The sequence below is a fragment of the Mustela erminea genome, chromosome 7 (assembly GCF_009829155.1).
Source record: "Mustela erminea isolate mMusErm1 chromosome 7, mMusErm1.Pri, whole genome shotgun sequence".
Lineage (NCBI taxonomy): Eukaryota > Metazoa > Chordata > Mammalia > Carnivora > Mustelidae > Mustela > Mustela erminea.
In genome coordinates this window covers 135,412,421-135,432,368 of record NC_045620.1, presented here as the reverse complement: position 1 = coordinate 135,432,368, position 19,948 = coordinate 135,412,421, and the positions used below count along the sequence as shown (strand labels likewise).

Here is a 19,948-nt window from a genome sequence, read left to right as displayed (position 1 = left end):
TGTTGCTTGCACTGTCATCGTCTGAGAAACCCTGGAGCCACGTAAGTAAAGACCCGATGACCGGCGGCCGTTCTAATCCTGGTTTCCTCACAGATTGTGCGATTTAGGGCGATGCAGTTCCAGTCCCAGTGCTCTGCTCTCCCCCTCTGCGTAACAGGGACAGTAACACCTCATGGCAATTGCATGGGGACAAGACGCACCAGCACACCTGAAGGCCGGGAACAGCCCCGGGCATGTGGGAAGCTCGCGGCGTGTGCGCTGTGATCGTACTAACCGCCGGGCCAGGGTCTGGTAGGGGAGACGGGCCAAGCCCGTCGAAGGACGGGAACTAAACGTTCATCCACTCAGCAGGCACGTGTCTGGGGCCCCAAGGTCAGGCAGTGTTCAAGGTTGGGCCCCAGATGGCCCTGCTCTGGTGGAGCGTATATTCTGGTGTGGAGACCGGATTTGTGGTGGGGAGGGGCCGCTGAGCCTAGTAAATTTAAAACAATACGTGTTGTGTGCTTTGGAGGAGAGGAGCCCAGCCCTGAGTGAGAACCCCACTCAGAATCCATGAGGAGAGGATTGGGCTGGGCCCTTCTCCCCACCCCGACACCGCACCCCCACGTCCACCTGAGCTGTGTCTCCCTGAACCCCATCTTACCCTAAAGAAATGGTGGCTCAGAGAGGTTGAGTGACTTGACCAGGATCACACAGCCAGCTGCAGACTGAGTCGGAAAGGTCAGTCCCAGGCTCCACTGAATGGAACTCAGTCCCCAACTTCCCACCGCTTCTCACTGGGCTGACCAGGAGCGTGGCTCTAGAAAGACCTCCTGGGAAGGGACAGACTCCAGTGCCTCTGAGGCAAACTGCTGTCCATCCCACAGCAGCTGGCCCTGGCTTTGGCCCTGGCAGCTCTGGACGGGGCCACGGGAAGGGCCAAATCATCCAGATCGAGAGAAGAGCCAGTGACGCGCTCGGGCACTGGCTCGGGGACAGACTTCGCTTCAGGTCCCCAGGCTGAGAGGAGGGCTGCTGGAGGATCCAGAAAGGGGGAAAAGCTGACGGCTCGTGTGGCCCGCCGCTGCCCCAAACATACGGAACATGGGGGGCGAGCTGCAGAGATACGACGACAGTTCACATACGATGACAATGTGCTCAAGGGCCTGATACTCAGAAATGACCGCTCCCTTTGTTTGTGTCCCGTTGTTTGAGAAAATTCTAGCACACGTGGCTAGCTTGGAGGTGCACGTCACCTAGTACTCATGCAGGGAATGTCGGAAGCCCCAGGCACGGCGGAGGCCCCCCAGGACGGCTCTAGCAGCGCCCCCTCTCCTGAGGCCCAGCCCCACCGCTGGGCAGGGGAAGACAGGAGGACAGGCTCTTCTCCACCTGCGCCGTTATCCCAAAGGCCGGATGGGAACATGGCACTTCCAACCATGGAGAGCTCAACTGCTTTAACTCACTTGAGCAAAAAGAACGCTCTCTCAGCCGGGTTTCACGGGCCAGTGCAGGGTGTCTTTTCCCTGGCGTGAGCTGAACCCAAATACTCAGTGCGAACATAGCTTGTCCTTTCCAAGCGGAGGGGAAGTTAATGACAGTCTGGAGGGAAGACTCTCCCAGAGGGCCTGACCCCTGCTTTTCCCTTTCCAGTGCAAGCCCCGAGACGCAGTGACTGTGGGCAGACCTTTGCTGAATCCCTGTGTGTTCCCACCTTAATCCCGCACGTAAGCCGCTTTCAGGAGCAGAGCCTCGGAGAGGCTGGATGCACTCACTTACGTGTTCCTGAGAGTCAGTCCGAGGACTTTCTGCCCCTGAAGCCATGCTTCTTGCCCCCACCCCTGCCCGCCCCTGCCGCTCCCCACCGCCCCCACCACCCCCACCCCGTACCGGTCTTCAGGAACGCTGTCTAGGCCCCAGCCAGGCAGGCACTCTAAGAGCCTCCCATCTCTAGGGACCGTGGCTCGGTCCCCTCCTGCTGGGCCTTTTGCAATTTTATGACTCCATCATCGATAAGAGTGTGTTTTAATGAATGGACTTGGGACAGCAATTCATCAATTAGTTAATAATTGCATCTGATCGACTTTCCCATGAGGTTTGGCTCCAACCACTTTCCAGAAAGCACCAGCTGTTCCCTTCACCATCATCGGTCTCCGTCTCGCTGGCTTGGTCGCACCTCTGGCCAGAGCAAGGCCAGCTGACTTAGGACTGGGGAGAAGAGTTAACTTGTACTTCACTAAATCATGCTCCTTTTATAGGTCATTTTTCTTAAATCAAATACTTTAAAATTCAGAAATGAAACAATCTCACTCAAATGGCATCCAAGTGTGCAATGTGTTGATGTCATAAAGGGCTACGGTGGGGATGTACGGGGTCCAAGTGTGACGAGTCAGATGTAGGACAGGAGTGGCTGGTTGGACGTAAGTCAGCTGGCAGAGCACAGCTGCATCCCAGAGGCTCAGGAGCAGTCAGGAGCCTCTCTCAGACGCTCGGCCCAGGAAAGCGGTCGCCAGGCCCCCTGGCACCTGCTGGGAAGTTAACCAAGTCCTGGGCTGTTGTCAACCATGTTTTCTCTTCTGGACTAGTATCTTATACCAGGGGTAGAATCCAACCCAATAACCATTCTTTATTCCTTGTTCACTTGTTCAACTGAACCTTGTTCCAGGTTCAATTGAAGGAAGCAATGTGTCTTGCTAAAAAAAATTAAATTTCCCAGTCACTCAGCAATGACATGTGCTCCCATGACACAGTCTGCCAAAGGAGATTCTAATAGAAGATATCGAGCCAGTCTTCTAGGAAAGCCCCTTCTGCCTTCTAACCTTCCCCTCTTGTCTTCCTGGACAGGGACGACATGATGGCTGGAGCTCCAGCAGCCTGTGAACAGAGGGCGACAAATCCCTACCAGGGAGAGCCATGAGGTGGAATGGGGGGACCCGGGGTCTCTGAGAAGCCGCCATGTCAGTCTTAGATCACCCTCCACTGGATTTTTTGCAAAAGAGGAATATACCTCCCTATCTTCTTTAAGGTACTACTATTTGTGCTATCTCTTAACTGCAGCCAAGTTCAACCTCAAGGAGCTGGGAGTAGCCATACTCCATTAAGGAGGCAGTGGGATGACCACTGCATGGTAAATATGAAAAAGCTCAGGGCAAGTACCCCGTCCAACCTCTTCTTGTTACATCTAAGGAAATTGATGCCTGGAAAGAGGGAGGCACGTCCCTAAGTTCACAGAAATAACTCGTGTCCAACTGGGCCCTCATGCCAGAGTTCTTTCCACACGGCCAGTTGCTCTGCTCCAGACCACTTCTCCATAGCCCCTCTACCTTCTGCCCACGGAGGTTGGCCTGGTCTCTCTGGTCCTCGGCTTCATTTGGGCTTGACCAATGTGGATTCCAGGTAGAGACTGAAAGGAGCGAGAGAGGTCAGGAAACGTATTCCCTGTGGGTCACGTGAGCAGGCCATGCTTCCTTTCCAGGAGGCCCTCTCCATGCTACTCTGGCTTCCCAGGTCCTGTAGCCCCTGGTCCGTGGCCTGCTGGCACAGCCCTGGGGTCTGCAACATCCCTGTTGCCCCCCGCCTCTGCTCACCTGTGTCCTTAGTGAACAGCATCTACTTGAACTCTGCTCTCGTGACCCAAGGACACATTTCCGGTCTCTCTGCTCTCCACCTTCTCCTGCACTTGCAGTTAAGGGCCCCGGGGGACACTTAGCATTAGGGGATGAGGGTCGGTGTCAGGTTCTTGGTCATCAAATACGTCTGAGCTAGCGTGAGGTCCACATGCCCGTTTCTGCATTTGCATAAGATGCTCCCACGCAGTGCTAACTTGTCGGCCAGACACAGTTCTCCGCACTTCACAAAAAGCCATAGTAGTCTTCAGGACGATCCTATCCCGTGGCCACAGTACTGTAGCAATCCTACAGACGGGGAGAGTAAGGCACAGAGCAGTTATGTAGCTTACACAAGGCCGCACACCCCGAGGCGGAGGTTCTCTCTGTGCTCATGCTCTCTGTGCTCTTAGCTGCCACAGCCAGCTGTCCCTCCATGGGACCGTCAGCCCTGAGGTCCCCGCCACATCCCGTCTTCGAGGCCATAAGGATTTTCCAAGGCTGCTGATGTCACCATTCGTCCTGAGCCTATCTTCGCCACATGAAGAAAAACCTTTGGCGACTCTCCATACCTCCGTGTCGTGGTCCCAACTGCAAGGCTGCCTTCAGGGAGTCTTTCCAGAAGTTCTGAGCAGCCTCTTCTGTAAGCCTAGTCTGCTCTGCCTTCAGGTCATAGTCACAGCTGGGATTTCCCCCCAAACCCTACTCCAACCTGGGGCTCAGCCTGGGGACAGCGGTGTGCAGGTCCCCCACTGGTGGCCCATCCTGGGCCCTCTTCCTGACTCTCTCCAGCTCAGGACCTCTCTCTAGTCAGCCAAGCACAGGCGGAAGCCGGTAGAACGCACTTCTGCTGAATCACACACTGTTCTAAACCCTTCTGCCTGTCGTACACCTTGATCATAGCTTTTGAAACAAAAGCAGCAATTCTCAGCCTTGATGTATGTTAAAATCACTCGGGGATTAAAAATACTTAGTGTCCAGGGGCACCTGAGTGGCTCAGTCGGTTAAGCCTTTGGCTCGGGTTGTGATCCCAGGGTGCTGGGATCGAGCCCCATGTCGTGCTCCCTGTTCAACAAGGAACCTGTTCCTCCCTCTCTCTCCCCTGCTTGTGCTCTCTGTCAAATGAATAAAGAAAATCTTTAAAATAAATAAAAATAAAATACTTAGTGTCCAGGTCCCATTTGCCCTGGTCGGAGCAGGGATAGCTTCCCCGCCTCCCAAGTGACTCTGACGTGGGTCTACCGCTGAACATCACAGCTTTAAAATCAAGAACTTGGAACCTTTGTTCTTGGATTCTGCTGTAACCCTCTCGGAGCCATGGAAACCTCCAGTCTGGAAGGCGAAAGGGTGGGGCGGGAGAAGGTGGGCAGGGCGGGGGGTGGGAGGGAGAAGCCGGTTCCCGCGGCTCATTCCTAACGAAAAAGAGCAGAGAGGGTTCTCTCTGGCAGCGCCAGCCGCGGAAGGTGAGATAAAATCCCCGGCTTCCCAGTGGCACCACGGTGCACCGGCGGCCAAGGCCAAGGGTCCACGGCCTCCTGGGAGGACTAGAGCTGCTTTGCAGCATGAACGTGGTTCTGGCTGAGGGGTGTCTGAGCCTGGTCCCCAGCCTTCCTGGAGATTCTGCGAGTTATCCACTGGCCTACAAATACAGTCCTGTTCTACTCGAATTAGCCAGAGCTGATGGATTCTGTTTACTTGAAGCCGAGAGCCTGATCGGTGCTGGAGCCGGAGGAAGAGCGAGGGAAGGTGGCCGTGCTGCGTTACGGGAGCGCGGCCGAGCGCGGGGTTACGGGAGCGCCGGCCGAAGACCAAGCGAGCAGGAGAGGAGCCACACGCTCTCCCACACCGTCCCACAGCCTTGGCGGTTTGGCACATAAATCAGAGTCACCGGGTCATTAGAAAGGGCAGTGGGATGCCTACCCCCCGATCTTGGGAGAATTCAAATTCTTGGGCCTTGTCCCAGACCAATTGCATCATAGACTTCAGGTTTGGAGCCTGTATTTCCTGCCTTATTTTTTTTTTTTTTTAGATTTATTTATTTATTTTGGTGGGGAAGGTCTGAGCAAAAACCAAGAGCCAACTTGCACCACCCAGGCGCCCCTACTCCCTGCCTTTGGAATGAACCCTCCTGGCTATGTTTGCAAACGTCCGCTGGGCTAAAGGGTGAATTCGACTCCCCAGGTGAGCCTCCAGGATTGGTCACGGGTATGGAGCTCTTACGCTGGGAAGGAACGAAAGCCCACGCCGGACCAAACGTGCATTCTATAGAGAGAAGTGATTGCCAAAGACCAGTCGGTTTGCCGGGGACAGGCGTGGAGAGAGCAGAGGAGTCTGGAAGACAAAGAGCATTGGATCCAGGAGGGAGGGAGCTTGTGGTCATCTGGTGTGATCAGACAGGCTGCACCAGGAAGACAAACAGCTCTGATTAACTAAAGCAGAGAATTTAATACACAGAATTGATTCCATAGATGGCAGAGAAGCTAGAAGAGCAAACAGATGGTGTAGCCATCCAGGGACGTGCAACAGCAGGGAGCCCCTCTCCCTGGGGGAGAGGGAGAGGGGCAGTGATATTAACAGAGGCCAGGGCAGGGCCGAGTAGCAGAGGCTGGAGACGCTGGTGGCCCTTGCCTGCCACCTCTCTCAGGGAGCTCACACCGCCTCCCGCCCTGCTCACTACATGGCCCAGGAAAAGGAAAACCCAAGATGCCTTTTGTTCCGAGCATTCCCCGCACCACCTAAGACACTGGCTGAAACCTGAGGCTTCCTGCCGCGCGTTGTGTTTCTCGGCTTGCTTGTGGAGGGAGGCCAACCTGGCCGAAACTGGGCGAGTGGAATTCTAGAAAGCACAGTTGGGAGGGCTGGAGCCCCCTCTTGAAGCCAGGGTCCTTGTTGGCAGATAAAGGATCTGAGCCTCAAAGAGGGGATGCGCCCTGCCCAAAGCCACAGCAGGACTTAGCGGTGATTCCACTTATCCCAGCATCTACAGGAGCATCTCTTCGTCTAGGTGACTCACTTCCCAGGGACCATGAATGAAGGAAGCAGGAGAGCTGGTCAGGAAAAGGGCAAGCCTTCGACATGCTCACCCCGCAGCCTGTTGGATGGGAAGGGGGCGTGACGGTCCGCAGCCCGGCCGGACTCAGCTGACAGTCCGCGAGCAAGCCGGCCGGCATCAGCCGGAGCCGAGGGGGGGCTCTGCAAGTTGGGGGGCCCGGCTCTCTCCAGGGCTCTGCCGCTCGCCAGGCTGAACTCGGTGATCGTGAAGGTCACTTCTGGCTCTCGGATCTCACGAAAGCTGTCAGCGGCTTGCTGTTCTGCCTGTGTCATTTTATAAACCGTGTCTGTTTGCAGAGCGGACTGCTTTCATCTCAGGACAGTGCATTTGGCTCTGGCCGCTTGATCCTTCTGTCAATATTCAGCCCAGCTAAACAGGGCAGTGCCTTCCAGCTTGGGTCCCCAAACACATCATTAGCTAGGAGGACACTGAAAGCAACACATCCTCCTGGCTGTGCTGTCAAATTTGACTTCAGAGATCCAAGGACATGTGACACTTAGTTCCCTGTGAACTGACCAACGCTTGAAAAATCTAAAGCGATCACACTGATCAGCTCTCACGATACTGCATGAAGTCTGCTTTTCCTAGTTCATCTAAGGCTATTTACTTTCCCATGTGATGGGCAGATGAATAGAAATTCAGGGCATTCTCTTTGCAATAGGGCATTTTTCTTGAGCTGATTTTTGTCTGGGAATGTCAAGGTACTTCACATCCCAAGGCATGATATCAATGTCTGGGTAGAAAGAAGGAGCTGAGTTTTAATTTTGCCCCTAAGTTTGTCCTTCAGCCACACACCCCCATTGTAAAGCTGAGATTTAGTGTCTGGATCACGAAAAATGAGTGAACCTTTAGTTTGCTCGAAGCTTTTTGAAAATCCATGCTGCAAACAGCACCTTGACCAATAGTAGCTAAATGTTAGTCATTCGAATAACCAAGTTCAAATGCACTGTGTAGCCTCTTCCCAGGGCAAGGCACGAGAAATCAGCAAACAGAGTAACAAATGGTTAAAAGGAGAAACATGAGGAATGCGTTCTCCCGGTCTGGGTAGGGTGTAGCCCTGCCTCTTCAGAACAGGAGGAACAAGGGGCGCCTGGGTGGCTCACCTGGCTAGGCGTCCAGCTCTTGGTTCCAGCTCAGGTCATGATCTCAGGGTTGTGGGATCGAGCCCACTTCTGGCTTTGCGCTGGGCTCGGAGCCTGCTTAAGGTTTTCTCTCTCCCTCTGCCCCATCCCTACCACGCCCCGCCACGTCTCATGCACATATGCACTCTCTCTCAAAACAGAAGAAGAAGAATCATACCCTTAAAAAAAAAAAAAGAATAGAAGGAACAACACAGTACAGAAATAGGTTTGTTTTGTTTCCAGGGAGAAATTCTCTTCTTGCGGTTATTCCAAGACGTTGTCTCTCTGACAATTCGCCCGGGTTTCCTAAGGGCTAGATAAGTAGCGCCCCCTGCAGTCAGGGTGAGTGACGGGCTAAGAAAACCCTTGTAAGGGCGACTGAGCTGAGGCAGCCCAGATGTGCCAGGCAGCAGCCAGAGGGGAGGCTGGGGAAGAACCCTAGGAGCAGGAGAGAGGGTGCAGAGTGACGCCAGACAGACCAGGGACACGGGACCTACTGGACACCAGAGTGTGAGCCACAGGGCAGCAGACCCAAGTCAAAGGAGCCAGGCATGTGCTCCCAGATCAGGCTTTCTGGACGGGAACAGTGGGTGCGCACACCCTGGACAGCCCTTCTCAACTGGGATCCCGATACATTAAACTCAAATGTCTTAAGAAACCCACTGTATGTTGGGGTTCCTGGGTGGCATAGCTGGGTAAGCGTCCGGTCATGATCTCAGGGTTGTGAGATCAAGCCCGGCATCAGGCTCCTCGCTCGGCACGGAGCCTTCTTGAGATTCTCTCTCTCCCTCTCCCTCCCACGCATGCTCTCAATCTAATCTTTTTTTAAAAAATCTACTGTATGTTAACATTGATGTGTCTGCCTTGTATGTACTCACACATTAGGCATCCCCTGTAGGTAACACGTTCAGACACACGGAGAGTCTCGCGGAGGAGGCTTACCGGAGAATCAGCACTTGGAAGGAAGGGACGGACGCGCAGGATGAAGCAGAGGGGAGAGCCCAAGTGTGCTGTGAGGGGTCGTCACAGCGAAGACTTCAGCCGGCCCCGTGGCCCCATGGCAGGGCTAGACTCGGTTGGTGCTCCAGAGTTGTCTGCCTTGACAAGGGGCACCAAGAACGTGTACCTCCTTCATTAACCGATCGCTGGGTGCAGGCTGCCCCTGGGGAGGGCGTATCCTTGGGTGAGAAAGTTTTCTACGACTAAGGGCCACACCTGAAGGATCGTCTGAGAGGGCTCAGCCACCAACGCCCCCAGCAGCCAGGGAGTGAGCGCCTCAGTCCAGGGTGTGGCCTCTGGTCTAGAAGGCTCTGGAGACGCAGATGGGATTGGCCCATGAGGTTGAAGTTCAGAGCAGTCTTCTGAACGCCAACCACTGTTACTCTGGATTTGTGGATTTTCATTGTCCTGGACTTCTCTGAGGCGTGCCTATCTTCGTTTAGCCCGTGTTTTATTTGCTGTCTCTTTCCCTCACCCACCGGGGGCGGAGAGTAAGTACCTGCCGAGTCCTGAAGGGACCATCCACACATCTGTAGGGGTTTGCTAGGGCTGCGGTAACAAATCATGACGGAGCGGGTAGCTTCTTCTATAGAAAGCTCTGGAGGCTGGAAGTCCAAGATCCAGGTGTCAGCAGGGCTGGTGCCAGGGGGTGGGGGGGGGGGGACACAAGTTTGCTCTGTCCCAGGCCCCTGTCCCAGCTTCTATGGGCTTGCGGATGGCTCGCTTCTCCCTGCGTCTTCACGCTGTCTTCCCTCTGCGCACGTCTATCTCTGTGGCCTCGCTTTACTCTGATTGCCTGGGTAAAAACACTCTAAATAAGGTCGCTTTCTGAGGTACCGGGACTTAGTTTCCTGTGGGGACAGTTCAAGCCATAATGGATGTTAAACGAAATTGCTGGCTTTAGCACGGGAAAGGAACAGTAGGCGGGAAGTTGCAAAACCCAGATTCTAGTTTTAGCAAGAGAGTAATAGGGGTTGAACTGGAAGAGGAAAGGCAAACCGGTTTTACGTTCCATGCCGGGTATCCTCATCCGCGGATGGCATGGGATCTGCTACTCACGTACTCCCTGAGTCCTTAATGATTGATTTTAAAAGATACAGTTGTGAGTATTTCTCTCAATATGGAATATCAGCAGGGCACCTGGGTAGCTCAGTCGGTTAAGCGTCTGCCTTCAGCTTGGGTCATGATCCCCAGGTCCTGGGATCGAGTCCCTGATCCCCAGGGAGTCTGCTTCTCCCTCTCCCTCTGCCTCTGCCTGCAGCTCCCCTGCTTGTGCTCTCAAATAAATAAGTAAAATATTTAAAAAATAAAAAATGAGTATCAACCAAACATCCATTGAGGAGACTTCTGTAGGATCTCTTTTTCCTGTAGCCAAGCAGAAACAGAAAGAAAAAGGGGAAGACCCAGGGCCAGATTCTTAGTAGGACATCGGCGTGAAACAGCAGAGGCCATATCAGTATGACATTAGCTCCAATAGTCCAAATGGCTGCGACCTGGGTTTCTCTATATGGGCACTCTGGGTGTTTTCTTGTCGTCGTAGGGGGCTGTGCTGTGCATTGTAGGATGCGTCACAGCATCCCTGACCTCTCCCCACTAGACACCAGGGGTGCCCTCTCCCAGTATGACATCCGAAAACGGCTCCAGACACTGCCAGATCGCCCCCAGTTGAGAACCTCCCATCTAGACCCCGTAAGGCAAGCCCGTCTACGGATTCTATTCTAACCCAATCCTCACGACTCTTTCCTCTGACAGTTCTGTCTTCCTGTAACAAGAAACCGCTTTGAAGACCCAGATCATGTCATGACCAAAGCTGCTATAAGCACTTCGCAAAACTGGAAACCAGCTAAAAATCCGCCACAGACAAACACGACTGAGAGTCAGCGCTGCTCTCCACTGAGTGCTCAAGTGGGCGGACTTCAGGGTCGTAAACACAGGCATTCTGAGACAGGCGACCCAGGACAGTAGGGAAGTGCTGCCGTAGCAAACATTCAACCGCCAGAGGATGTTTTGACCTCGTCAGGTCTTTCTGCTCCCCGCCCCGTGTCTGAGTCTCAGTCTGCCACACACGAGCTGTGCCATCTGTCCTCTGAGCCTCCTCAGAGAGGAGAACTGTCCTCTCTGGCTCCTCCCTGCAAAAGGGGCATAAGAATATGCAACAGAACAAGAGCCAAACTATGAAAAGACTCCAGATGCCCATCGACAGATGAATGGATAAAGATGATGTGAGATATATATATATATATATATATATATATATAGTGATATATATGTGTGTGTGTGTGTATGTATATGCATGCACAATAGACTATTACACAGCCACCAAAAAATTGAAATCTTGCCATTTGCAACAACATGGATGGAACTAGAGGGTATCACGCTAAATGAAATAAGTCAGTCAGAGAAAGACAACCACAATTCCATATGTGGAATTCAAGAAACAAGACAGAGGATCATAGGGGAAGGGAGGGAAAAATAAAACAAGATGAAATCAGAGATGGACACCTTAATCATAGGAAACAAGCTGAGGTTTATTGGAGGGGTGGGTGTGGGGGATGGGGTAACTGGGTGATGGACATTAAGGAGGCACATGATGTGATGAGCATTGCGTGTCACAGAAGATTGATGAATCACTGACCTCTACCTCTGAAACTCATAATGCACTACATGTTAATTGAATTTAAATAAAATAAAATACGTGGCAGAGACTGCTAATTATCAACCCTAATAACCACTTTCGTCTTTCTCCCTGCTCACAACACCCCAAATTTTAGCCGGTCATATGGCCACAGGGAAGAGAAGACTATAATCCCCAGCCTTACAAAGAGAGAGAAATAGCCCTCCCTACTGCTCCCAGCCCCTCTTCCTCCCCATTGCTCGAAACAAGGATGGGGTCCCTGGAACTAAGGATATGATACCTGGAGCCCTTGCAACCACCTTGGACTAAAGAAGAAATTAAGAATGGAAGCCAAGGCTGAGGCAGCAAGAAGAACAAACAGACCCAGCAGCGAGGCTTCCTGAGAACACCAGCTGTCCCTACCTCTAGACTTCCTTTATGTGAGAAAAAAATGTCATCTTAATTAAACCGATCTTACGTTAAGTTTTTTGGTCATACACAGTTCCAGCTAATCTTAGCTTGCGGTGAGGCTAATGAGACACACACGTAAATCTTCTAATGAGATACGGAGTGTGTTTAAATTGGGACCAGAAGCCACAGCTGGTCACTCCACCACAAGGGTGGGACAAAGCAGAGAGTGATGGAAAATGTTTTATTTATTCTTAAACATCTTCTTTTAACTTAAAACGTGCATTTATTCCTTCATATTTTGAGTGATTGTACCTAATTGGAGTTCCTCACATCTCACTGGAATCCACATGTAGTAATTCACCCTTAAGTCTTCTATCTAAAATAAGGTTCTTCTTTTCTAGAAAACTCTATTTATACCCTCATGTGTTATTGGTTGCATTACACGTGATTAAACTCTATAATTAAATTAGCGGGCGCTGCTGGCGGAAACAGGCTTGGACAACAACAGCGGGCCCTCGGGAAGCGTACAGCTCCACCGACAGCAACAGAGGTACGAGAATGTTGCTGGTGACCGTGAACTTCCACTCTTTGGTGGCAGGGCCAGTAGGGTTTTTAGCGTTAAAGAAGCATGTCTGTTAAACTAGCAGGTAAATGAGCTCCACTCACCACCAGAGAAAGAGGGAACTCATCTGACCGTGTGCCTTCTATATGCTGCACATTTTCCCATTTAAACTTCCCAGCCGCTAGATTGGATACAATGTATTATTTCCATTGCACACCAAGGAGACTGAGGGTCAAGGATCTTAAATATTTTGCCCCACATCACACATAGTCGTGGGGCAAGGATTTCAATGTTCGTCTGTGTAGTTCCAAAACCTCTCTCTCCTGCGCCCTATGTCCACTTATGGAAGGAAAGAAGGAAGCGTCATCCCACTGAGCCTATTCGGTGTCTCGTGGCTGCTCTTCCTGCTCTGTCTTAGAATTGCTGGCAGCCAAAGTTGACAAAATACGTGGGAGAGTGAGGAAATCCCGTACGTAGGAGACATGCTCTTCCACAATCATCGCATCTTGTCGCACCCACAGCTGGGGACGTGACATCCTTCCTCAGCGTGAGCAGCCCCTTTGCCCGCCCAGGGCCTGCCAGCTTTTCAAGTGGTCAATGCCTGGTCCTCTCCAGCTGTGAAATGTTTGACTGTCACCTCTGGCCAACCCTAACACCAGACACCAACAAGCCACCGTGCCCCAGGGGGTTCCAGAGAGATTAACAAAAGTCAAAGAAGCTGAATCCAAGGCTGAACTCAGTTACCCTTGGAGAATAGTTTTAGAAAGCGTGTGTCAAGCAAGGGTGGTCTACCCGGACCATCCATTCTTTCCGTTGGTGCTCTCTGAGCACTGAAGAGGCCTTAAGATGGTCTGTTCCCGGGGCACCTGGGTGGCTCAGTGGATTAAGCCTCTGCCTTCGGCCCAGGCCATGATCCCAGGGTTCTGGGATCGAGCCCCGCATCAGGCATTCTGCTCAGTGGGGAGCCTGCTTCCTCCTCTCTCTCTCTGTCTGCCTCTCTGACTACTTGTGATCTCTGTCTGTCAATAAAAAATAAAAATTTAAAAAAAAAAAAGATGGTCTGTTCTGGGACCACAATGAGGCAGTGCCTGCTATCAAAGACTTTAATTTCATTGCAAAGACTTCACAGTCTGAGGGGACAGACAGATACAGAGCAGGAAGCAGGCTGATTGAGGTAAGCCCAAGGGGCGGTCCAAATAAGGATAATTCCTGCCATCCGGGTGAAGGGGAGTTTGCCCAGGAGTCTTCCAGAGGTGGGGATGGAGCCGAGCCTGGGGGGACGGGAGGCGGTCAGTGGGGAGGGCAGGCTGGGAAGGAGAACAGGCTTCTGAGCAGAGAGCCCGGCTCACGCAGAGGACCTGGGCATGGGCGGGAAAGGAGTAAGAGGAGGGAGTCGGGTTCTCTGGAACGCAGGACCCTCCCAAGAGGATCTTAGAGGGCCTGGCCTTCCTGCTTAGCCTTTGATCAGGTAACCTGCACCTGCCATGCTCCTGACCCCCCACCAGATTAAATCCGGTTCATCCTTCTGATTTTAGCCCAGAAATCACTTCCTCGAGGTCTTTCCTCCTGTGTCCCCTGTTTCATAAGGGGCAGAAATGGGGACTTTGCCTGGGGCTAGTACAGGGCCTGGAGCACACCGAGCTTCAAGTATATATGTGGGGAGTGAGTGAGTAAATGCAGGACTGAGGGAGTGAGTGAGTCCATGAGTAAGCGAATGAGCAAGTGAATGGGTGAGTGAGTGAGTGAGTGACTGAGAGAGACAGTGAGTGAATGGGTGAGTGAATAAGTGAGTGAATGAATGAATGAGGGAGCGCAGGAGGAGACAGACCATCCGCGACATTGCAAACCAGGCATAGAAGCTCCTGTGTGTATCCTAAAGCAGGAGGATCCCACCGAGGGTTTAGGAAGGAGACAAGAGACCCGTCAATGAACGGAGGGCGCTAACTCAGAACTGAGGTGAGGAGGGGTTGGGATTAGCTGGGAACAGGAGGTCCGTCGGAAGTCAATGAAATAACCGGCGAAGGCTCTGGGGCTTGCTGACTGAGCAATCTGCGACAGGTGCCCAGCGCTTACCTGTGCCAGACGCCGGGTTAGCATTTCAAGTGCATGACATCATTGAATCCTCCCCTCACCCCTGTGAGGGGTCGTTGTTACATTATTATCCTCTGTTAGAAGCTGGTGAAACTCTGTGTGCAAATCCCTCAATAAAGAGTGGCCTGTGCCTGAATCACAGACCACCTCACTCTGCCACCAACGTGCACCTGAGCCCGGGCAGGTGGGCTCGGGTGTGCAGGGAGCTGAGAGAGGGGTGTCTGCACCACACAGGCTGGGGTGCAGGTGCTGGGTATCGGGGTGTCTGGACCCCAGCTCCAGGTTGCAGGACTTCACCCCCACTCGTCCCCTTCCGCCGTGCTGGCCTTTGTGTTGTCATCTGGGGACTGAGTTCGAGAGTTGGGGAGCTGCCCCCACGAAGGGAAAGGATGCTGGCCTGGCTCTTGAGCTCATCATGCGACACTGCCGTGAGCCCATCTAGAAACGCAGCCTGGGCCCTACCGGACAGCAGGAGCAGAGCGCATCTTCCAGCTGTTTTCAGCACACCCCGTCACAGAGCTGTTTACATCTGTATGCAAATAATTCCAGCACGTTCAGACAAGTAACATTGACATTAGGAATCCAGTTGTCAGGGGACAACAGCTGCTATCAGGTGCTTCAGGGCACCTCCAAGGCATGTTTTCAGATTTCAGAAAACCTTGTGAGCCCACACTGTTTAAACTGTTTCCCCATGGAAGTTTCAGACTAAAGCTTCTTTGTTTCTGCCGAATGACTCATGAATGCCCTTTAAAAGAGAACGAAACAGACATGTTTTGATGGGGAAAATTCATAAAGAATGTGGTGCATTTTTCCAAATGGCCATCAGACCATCTAATTTAGGCCACTAAGGACAGACCCGCAGAAGGTCTCCGCCTGACCTTCCCCGTGAGGGCCGCGTCCTGGGTGGGGGACCTGCCGACTGAGGCAGGGAAAGGAAGGCCAGCTTTCCCAGGGATGTCAGTGTTCCTGGGCTTCCATTCGAAAAGAGGAGTCCTGTTTTTCTAGAATGCTGTTTCTCTGGGTGCAAGTCATTCTCAGCAGCATGATGTCATAATTGTCTGAAGATAAGCGAGCATTCAGATAGCGCTTACTGTGTGCGAACCATGGTCCCTGTGCAATGACTCCTTTCATTCTCACACTCTTCCAGATGAAGAACTGAGGCACAGAGATGGTGAGTCACTTGCCCCAGGTCACCCAGCGAGGACGTGGCATAACTGGGGTACAAACGTCTGGGCTCTGTGAGGTGGAAAGAGCACTCCCCATGGAGTCAGGGAATGTGGGTGTGAATGTGGGCTCTACTCCTTACAGTCTATGTGCTCTGAGTCTTGGTGTGTCACTCTGTCGCATGAGGTCCAGGCCAGCTCATGTTGTGGGAAGATTAGCCATTGGAGTGGGCTGGCTCTGAATGGCAGGTGAGCCCAGCAGACCCTCCAGGGACCTGACTCTACTCCCTCAGGCTTCGGGAAGTCATTCAGGCTCAGCAGGCGTGTGCAGTAAAGCAAGGGGAGTATCCAGCAGGCCTTTAGGGCATAGTAACTTATTGTGAAATGTTCTGGATTGACATTAGTGGTGTCCCCTCACACATATACCATGTACATATATATGCAGGAGCTCCTACTATACACATACACACGTGCGTGGGTTCCTAACACATCCACACTCAAACAACAGACAGCTGGAATCCAACACTGTATCACCTGGAGAACTTACTGTTAACATCAGTCTCGAGGTGTTACACTACCTTGGCTTCGTAACCAAGGCCCAGCTTTGGCAAGTGGGGTGCACATTTCCAGGAAATACAGCCGCCGCTCATCAACCACAGGTCTCTTCCCTTTGCCCTGGAACCAGTTCTGAAATCAGAGCGGTGGAAGGCACAGGAAACAGCCCTCCGGGGCAGGTCCCTGGTTCCAGGTGTGTGTGTGTAAGTGATCCAAGAACCCAGCAGGGCTGATGTTCTTGATGGGAAGAAAACAATTTTCACTTGGGTAAGGATATTACCTAAAAATGACTGTCTTAACTAGACAGAAGTTCCTGACTAATTCTACCTCCTGTACGCCATTTCCAAGCACCTCCCTGCCCTCCCGTGCCCAGGTTGAGGCGTCCTGGCCGTTAGTCCTTAAACCCCACAGGGTGTTACCCATTGAGGCTGCTTTGAACAGTCCTCCCCTGTTCAGACCAATGTCCAGGGACTGTGTGAAAACCCAGAGCGCAGGATTTGCTTGAAGCAATTTCAGTGTAGGTCACCTTCCCCCCTGCCCTACCATCCCCACCCTCTCTGCCCCTCAGCATCCATGACTACCTCCCAGATCTTGCCTCCGGCACCCAGATCCTATTCTTGATAGACCTCTGCTCCTACAGGCCAATAAATTCCCCCCTTTTTATGCTTAAATTCTTTGGAATTGGGTTTTTAATCTCTAATGCAGAAATATTTTGTAAAGCGTATCGAATGTCAGGCTAAGCAGTTTGCACACTGATTTGCTGGGGAGAGGAAGCCTTTGAAAATGTGCACGCCGACAAGCAGTCTCTTGTTGATCCTGTCGCACACACAACACTGGGGTGCCATCACGCACCCTGTGCTGGGTGACGGCTTCCCACTGGTGTACCCAGCACACTCGCCGTCCTGAGGAGTGCACCCACAGTTTCATCCAGCAAATACTGTTGAAGGAGGATTATGGATAAAACAATGTGGTGAGCGCCTGCTGACTCCCGGCACCCAGCTCCTGATGGTGGCAAAAAGGTGTACTGGGAAATCCAACTGGTTTGCATTCGTGTGCCTTGTCCTGGGTGGACCAGATGAAGTGGGGCGCATTAGCCACCTGGTGGGGGGGGGACCCCCGTCGCTAGAGCAGGGACGAGGGGACAGATAGCAGGGCAGCCTGAAAACCAGGGACCAGGAAGGAAGTGGCAGTGTTTAGGATGACGCTTCACAAGCAGAGGGCGAGAACTGGAGTCCCCGCGGTGCCCTTGCCTCGCTTGCTGCTCAGGGACACTGAGCCAGTCCCTTAACCTCTCTGAATTTCAGAGCGGAGAAGAGCGCCAGTCTCGCTTTGCCTGCCGTGCAGAGAGAGAAGGGAAATGAAGTCACCTAACGTGCCATCCACAGGGGGCTGTGAGGGCTGTCATAAAATCAGAGACACTGCGGAAGAGCTGCACAGTGTGTGATGCGAGTAATTGTTAACCCTTTCAGTAAGAACCTCTGGAGCATCACTGTCTCTTGCATAACTGCAAAGGCGAAGACAGCGGGCACTTGGGCCCTAAATGACAGGAATAATGACATCAGATCTCAGCTTGCCCCCTGCGCTGGGATGAAAGCATGAACACACGTTCTCCCTCTCCCACCGAATAGCCCTCCCAAAGTCAGAGACTGTCACTAATGAGAGAGACAGGCATGGGCCCAGGTGCGTCCAAACTTCATGTGTCGCAATGAACAGAAGTCAATTATCTAACCGCCCCAGAAATCGCTTCCCTGGATGGTAGACGCAGCTATTAGCGGGTCCTTGGCAGCGACCTTGGCGGGCTCTGATGCTGCCTCCGGGCCAGGCCGTCCTGCAGCAGGGACCTCACCTCTCCCGGGGCCCAGGGCCAGGACCAGCGAGCCCCCTTGGCATGGGAGCCTCCCAAGGTCCCATGGACCCCCAACAATCCGGCTACAAGCCCGCAAGCTACCCCCTGGGCCTCTACCGGCCTAGTTCCTCCCGTTTGTGACTTGCTAAGTAACCTTGTTCGGCACAGTTAAAACCTAGAACTTGGCGCCGCGGGGAAAGCAAAAAGGACAAAATATCTGTCCCCACACCAGCTCAGAGCGTGCTTCTCGGCGGCTTCTCTCTCTGCCCAGCACCTCCGAACAGAGGTGGTGTCTCTGGGCTGGAGCAGGCCTGCGGGGGGTCACGGACCTCTACAGTCAGATCAGAAAAGCGGCCATTTGGTGTTCAGAGTCTGTTTGACTCCCCTTTACTGTTCCACCAAGATGTTCTCTCTTCGACGTTGTGTGACCGGAAGTGTGAGGACAGGAAGCGGGGCTGGGCCGCACAGAGCCTTTCCCTCGCCAGTGGCCCCGTCCCTCTTCTGGGCCGGGGACGTGGGGGATGGCTTGGTGAACGGCACCCAGAAACACCTTCCTCAAGGGGCTGTACCCAGACACATGGTGACGTGTTCCTTCTGTGGATAAATGGAAGACAGCCTTCCTGATTCACGAGGTTTTGTGGTTTTTTCCTTTTGTGACAGGGAAGGTATGATTTTTGAGTTGGTTTAATTTTAATGACATGCCACATAATTCTAGAAACTTGAAGGGACAATTGCCTTATCACTGGGGCTCCTGTCTTAACTGTCTGGGTAGAAGGCGGGAGGTTCAGCGCTGCACCTGACCGCTGGGTGCGACTGGCAGAAGATTGTTCACGGGAAAGTGCCCGGAACAGCGGGAGAGCATGGGCGTCAGAGCCCCGCAACCCAAGCACGCTGTCCCAGCTGAGCCCCCCACTACTTGGGTGTCCCTGGAAATCAGTTCATAAAGTCCATTTCCTTCTCTGCAATACAAGGGCCAATGTCCTTATAGATTGTAGAATCCCTAAATAAAGAATAATAATAAAGAAGCCCTAAATAAAAAAGAGCACACACACAACATCCAATGAGCGATGTTATTCCTTTTTATAAGAACTCTTGCTTCTTACACACTTTATACATCCAGGGACGCCTGGGGGGCTCAGTCGGTTGAGCAGCTGCCTTCAGCTCAGGTCATGATCCCAGAACCTGGGGTCAAGTCCCATATGGGATCTTTGCTCAGCAGGGAGCCTGCTTCTCCCTCTGCTTGTGGGCTCTCTCCCTCTCTGAACAATAATAAATAAATACTTTTTTTAAAAAACACAACTCTCGATTAAAAGAGGTTACTTAAGAGGAAGAGACAATCATCAGAATCTATGTGATGATTATTTAATTCATATGTCAAACCTGATTCCACAAATGGCTATGAAATAAAACATAAAGTGGTCCTGTGTGAGAAGGATTCTTTTTTTTTTTTTAAAGGTCTTATTTATTTGACAGACAGATCACAAGTAGGCAAAAAGGCAGGCAGAGAGCGAGAGGGGGAAGCAGGCTCCCTGCCGAGCAAAGAGCCCAACACAGGGCTCAATCCTAGGACCCTGAGATCATGACCTGAGCTGAAGGCAGAGGCTTAACCCACTGAGCCACCCAGGCACCCCAAGATTTTTGAAAGCATAATACATTTGAATTGCAGGCAACTCCGCCCACAGACTTAAATACACTGGGCACTAAGGCAGTGCTTGTAACAATGTTGCCTCCACATTAGAAACATTATCATAATTGGTTTCATGTAAAACATGCACCTAAATACAAGCAGTCATTTCCCAGAAGAGGTCTGCAACGCACAGCAGATGAACTCTTTAGTTGAAAGTATTTCAGAAGAGGCAGAACAGCCTGAAGGCCAAGTGCCGTGGCACAAACCCGAAACCCCTACCCACACTCATCTTGCACACTCAGCTGTCCCGGGCACAAGGTACC

At 52.4% G+C, this 19,948-nt stretch overlaps 1 long non-coding RNA gene across 1 annotated transcript; it reads left to right on the top strand.

Annotated features, from left to right (window-relative positions):
* Window positions 1-2,397: 2,397 nt before the first annotated feature.
* LOC116596586 lies at window positions 2,398-4,699 on the top strand. Its single transcript, XR_004288200.1, has 3 exons — window positions 2,398-2,579; window positions 2,824-3,004; window positions 3,998-4,699. It is a non-coding gene; the product is annotated as an uncharacterized LOC116596586 (long non-coding RNA).
* The last annotated feature ends 15,249 nt before the right edge of the window (window positions 4,700-19,948 follow it).